Here is a 6,000-nt window from a genome sequence, read left to right as displayed (position 1 = left end):
ATTGAAATATCACAGGTTGTGCGTTGTATCGATCAATTTTGAAATCCAACCTTTGGTTGTTGATTGGAAATTGATTGATCCTTGGATATTGGTCTTTGGTACTATCCAAGTTTTTATCCTTGTATTTGATAAAGACTCGCAGATTTCTATTTGCTTGAGTAAAGATCAAATCAAGAGATTGAGATATTAACTCCTCGATATACTTTTCTATTGATTGAGTCTAAATGTCTAGTTGATTCTCATAAAAGTATATTGGAGTTTGTCCATACAGATTGCTAATCAAAATATTGGGTGAGGTTGTTAGACCCCCGCTTTTTCAGAAGCAGTCAATCGCAAACCTGAAGCAAGACAACTTAAGTGTGGCAATTTAGTACACCCTCCTTTAAGTCTCTTTGGGATCAGTTGGATGTTCTCCGTCCTATTGAACCATGCATCTGTGGAGCAGGCAAAAACTGTGTGAACAATCACAACCAGGATAGATCCATGGAGTTTTTGCAAGGATTACATGATCGGTTCTCATCTTTGCGCAACCAGATTCTTCTCATAGAGCCTATACCTTCATCTGCAAAGATATACAACCATGTTCAACATGAAGAAGAGCAACAAGGTATAAACTCATCTTATGTTCCTTCTATTGAATCGGCAACTTTGAATGTTTTTCGTAGTGACTATACAAATACAAGAAACTTTGCACATCCGGGTACTGGAGGTATCAATATTCCAGGAAACAACAAATGTCAAAGGCCATTTTGTGACCATTGTAACAAACATGGACACACTAGAGCTACCTGCTAGAAACTGAATGGTTATCTCAAGGATTTGCCTAAACCCCGTGATTCAGATTCTCATATTATTGCTGATGTTGCTACCCCTGCTTCATCAACTCCATTAGATGCACAATATATCAGTGCAACTCAATATGCACATCTTCTGTCATTGCTGGAACCGGCTATGGATGGTGGTAACAACCATTTTTTCGTCAATTTCGCCGATATTTCTCTTTCTTGTACTGTCAATGATTGGATTGTTGATAATTGTGCTACTCACCACATATGTTCCTATCTTTCTCTCTTCACTTCTCATAACTTGGTTTCTAAATCAATCCATGTTCAATTACTAGATGGATCTCATACATCTGTGACCCATATTGGGTGTGTTGGTCTATCACCCACTATCAAAATATTGAATGTTTTCTATGTTCCAAGTTTCAAATTTAACTTCCTTTTCGTCAGTCAATTGACCTGCACATTTAATTGTTTTGTATACTTCTCGAATGGGTCTTGCATCTTTCAGGACCGTCGAACGAACAAGGAGATTGGATGGAGTAGATGTATTGCTGGTCTCTATCACCTCATTCCTCAACCATTTGCTTTATCTATTAATGCAAATAAGCCTGTTGATACATGGAATTGCCGTCTCGGCCATCCAAACATGGATTGTTTTAAATTTTTAGTTAGCCAATTTTCTTACATTCATTCTCAATGTAATCACTTCTGTGATGTTTGTCCAAGAGCGAAACAAACTCATCTCAAGTTTAATAAAAGTGTTTCTTCATCTTCTCATATTTTTCAATTAATACATGTTGATATTTGGGGTTTTCAATTCCATCTATTTCCGGTGCAAAGTACTTTCTTACTATCGTAGATGACTATTCTAGACGCACTTGAGTCTATCTAATGAAAACAAAATCAGAAACTTTAAAGTTTCTTTAATATTTTTTTTTTAACTTAGTTATGATTCAGTTTGGTCATAAACTCACCAGCATCTCTTCTGGTGTTAATACTTTGCTTATTCCATATTTACAAACATTTCGTTCTGACAATGGTACTGAGTTCAAGTCTAAATAACTTCAGTCCTGGTTTCATGAAAAGGGTATTCTTCATCAAACTAGTTGTGTCTATACCCCACAACAAAACAGGATTGTTGAGCGCAAGCATCGCCACTTGCTCAATGTAGCAAGGTCATTGAGATTTCAATCCAATTTACCCTTGCGTTTTTAGGGAGATCGTTTTCTTGCTGATACATATTTAATAAATAAGTCACCCTCTCCTATCTTGTCTCATAAATCTCCTCATGAGTTGTTGCTTTTCCAAATTCCAGATTATTCGAATCTCTGTGTATTTGGTTGTCTTTGCTTTTGGGAGGAATACTCGTATTGCTCACAAATTTGATCAACGTGCCAAACCAGACATTTTTGTTGGTTATCCTCATGGTCAGAAAGGTTACAAGGTATATGACCTTGAAACAAAATCCATTTACACCTCTAGAGATGTGGTGTTTCATGAGAATTATTTTCCCTTTGATGATTTGTCACACAATATTCATGTACCAGCACCTGTATATTCTCAGGATTCGTATTTATATGATTTTGTCCTCTCACCATCGTCTTCTCCCGCACCTGTGTCACCTGAGTCTCCTTCACAGTTGATCTGCATGACAGCAGTGCAGGTTCATTCCGCTGCACAATCCTCTGAGACTCCCGATATTTCAATATCTCTGTCTTTTCCTACTACTGATAATTCCATAGTACCACCTGTAGGATCTTCTTCAGGTCATTCGACTTCTTTCACACGCAATAATGTTGCTCCAGGTCAATCGTCTCTCGTACCTATCAATTATACTGGCGTACCACATGTACTTTCTTCTTCAGGCCAGTCGTCTCCATCGGAACAACGCAATGCTTCTCCATCTGGTCTGCAAAAATTTTCGTCTGCACCAGTTGTTGAATCAACTATTCCAGCTGCACAATCACGTCCAGTTCGTACTCACAATCAACCAGTTTACCTGCAAGATTATCGTTGCTCTTTTGCGAGATGCCAATCAACTTCAGCATATTCATTGACAGATTATTTATCTTATGATAAATTCAAGCCATCACATAAGGCTTTTTTATCTGTCGTTCTCCTTCATGAAGAACCAAAATCTTTCTCACAGGCAACAAAGTGTCCAAAGTGGCGTGCTGCAATAGCTAAAGAAATTTTAGCTATGGAAGCAAACCACACTTGGATAATGGTTGATTTACCACCCAGCAAAACAACCATTGGCTGTAAATGGGTTTTTAAGATCAAGTTTAATTCCGATATTTCTATAGAACGTTATAAAGCTCGTCTTATTGCAAAAGGGTATACTCAGCAAGAAGGAATCGATTACTACGACACATTTGCTCCGGTTGCAAAACTAGTCACTGCCCGTGTATTGCTATCTGTTGCAGCAATCAAAGGCTGGTCTTTGCATCAGTTGGATGTGAACAATGCGTTAATCCAAGGTGATCTTGATGAATTCCACCTGGTCTGGCACGTAAAGGTGAGTCTAAGGTATTCAAACTTAACAAATCCTTTTATGGCCTTAAACAAGCCTCTCGTCAATGGTTTGCTAAACTATGCTCAGTTTTGTTGGCTGAAGGTTTTATGAAATCCTATGTGATAACTCTCTTTTCACATATCATCGGGCCACAACTTCGATTTTTGTTTTAGTATATGTCGATGACATAATTATCACTGGCACAGATGATAGCTTCACCACCAGCTCACTTAAGATACGTCTGACTTCTCATTTTTCTATCAAGGATGGACGCTTACAATATTTTTTGGGTATTGAGGTCTCTCGTTCTTATAATGGTATTTTCCTATGTCATCGAAAATATGTCCTTGATATTCTTAAAGACTCCGGTCTAACAGGAGCTCGTATTTCCTCTTTTCCAATGGATACGTATCTTAAGTTAACACCTACTGATGGTAAGGAGTTATCTGATCCAAGTTCTTTTCGATGCATTATTGGTCGTCTCCTGTATCTCACAGTTACACGTCCTGACATAACTTACTCAGTGAATTATTTGAGTCAGTTTATGCAAAAGCCTCGAACATCTCATCTTGATGCTGCTCATTGTTACGATATCTAAAGGGTACAATTGGTCATGGAATATTCTTATCTTCCAGTAGTTCCTTTTCTTTGCATGGGCTCACGGATTCTGATTGGGAAGGCTTCCCAATTACTCTTCGTTCCACTACAGATTACTTAGTAAAAATAGGTGATAGTCTTACTTCCTGGAAATCAAAGAAACAACCTATTGTGGCTCGTTCTTCTGCCGAGGCTGAATATCGTTCTTTGGAAAATCTAACCGCAGAATTACAATGGTTATGCTATCTTTTCACTGACATGTCATCTCCCTATCACAGTTTCTTGTGATAGTCAAACATCAATTCATATTGCTCAAAATCCAGTATTTCACGAACGTACTAAGCATATCAAGGTAGATTGTTATTTTGTTCGTGAATAATTACTCAGTGGATTGATTTTACCAAAAAATCTTCAATCTATTGATCAACTTGCATATGTTTTTACGAAGCCATTAGGAGCTCCGTAGTTTGGTCGTCTGGTTAGCAACTTGGGCGTTCGTTCTGGCTCTACCGCTCCAACTTGATGGGGGTATTAAATCTGACATGTACAGGCATACTTATCATATATATAAGTTTTTGTAACTTTCCATGGTCCTCCTATTATTATGCTGTAAAGTCTTGTTATATATCTCATTAGGTTTAGTCATTCTATTATTCAGCTATACTTATTCTTTAGTTCCTTCTGTTACGTATTATTATCTTTGTTCTCATGTAAACAATATAAATATTACTCAATGAAATCAATATCATCAGTTGTGAGAGAGAAATCCAAATACATATTTCTCTAGTAATCCTCCTACCTTAACTCATGAGGAGGATGGCGTTCTAGTTGTAATATACAAAATGATTTTTCTACTAATTCTTGCCACAACTGGATGGTGAGTTACAATCCAACAACTCACCAGGCAATACCTTCCAACTGTATTTAGATCCATTTTTTTCCACCAAAGGTTCAATATTATATGTGGACAACTTCTTGAAATTCAATTCTAACAATCGAAAACTTGTTAATAAGGGGTTGCAAAATTTCCAACATAATGTGTTCCCTATGCAACTCACATCTCTTCTATTACATTACAGGTTTGTGCGCAGGATATAGTCATACTTCATTGATATATATGGTATTATATTGGTTCAAGGAGGCAGCATCACCACATGGCTACAAGCCTAGGAAATTTTGGAGGGGAAGGAACAAATGAAGGAAAGTTTTGCCTCTTTTGATATTCGCCACTTTGTATGGTAATGCAAGAAGAGAACAATGGCAACTAAATCACCAAGAGATAAATTTTTTTTGATAAATAAAATAGATGCCACTATTTTTCTTTGGGGTCAGTTGGAAGGTAGTTTAGAAAAATTCATATTAGAGATTTGTTTACGCATTGGAAGGTGTTACCAGAGTTAAAACCCAATATTTTTGGGCCTTTGAGCTCATGTAATTAGCTTCGGAGAATATGTTGGAGAATACATTTCTCCTAAATGAAGCAAATTACGACAGAGAATTAAGGGAATTTGATTATCTTTCGGAGAATATTTCTTCAAAAGAAATTCAAAATTTTGTTGCATTAAATATGGAGGCGGGAAAGAAGGGAGCTATGGGGCCGAGCTTGGTACCGTGCCAGGAGAATGGGGCTTCTTCAGAAAAATCAGATGATGTAATTTTTGCGGAAAATAATATTGGTGGTCAAGTTGACCAATTAGTCTTATTTGGTCAAACTCGAACGTTGTAATTTCGAATTCAAATTTTCGAGTGGGCGATAATTCTGAGACAAATGAAGAGAGAAGTGAGAATGGGGTGTTGGAGATAGAGGAAGGAGATATGGTTATGAGTAAATAAGTGGTGGAAATCAATTTACTCTTTGAAATTGAAAATAAAGTAGTACAGAAGTTGGGAGATATTCAACTTTCACACACAGAGAGTATGGAAAAGGTGTTGGAAGCTGCTGAGCTTATGATGTTACATTGTTGCTCTTATGGAGGAGAATGTGAGGGAGATAAGGAATTACTTAAGAAGGTGGTGTTGAAACAGGTTCTGAAGTATAAAGAAAGGTTCAAGAAGATTAATGAGCAGAAGAACAATGCAGCTAGAGAGAGAATTGCTGAGGAT

The sequence above is a fragment of the Papaver somniferum genome, chromosome 2, assembly GCF_003573695.1.
Source record: "Papaver somniferum cultivar HN1 chromosome 2, ASM357369v1, whole genome shotgun sequence".
Classification (NCBI taxonomy): Eukaryota; Viridiplantae; Streptophyta; class Magnoliopsida; order Ranunculales; family Papaveraceae; genus Papaver; species Papaver somniferum.
Note: the sequence above shows the minus strand (reverse complement) of the source record.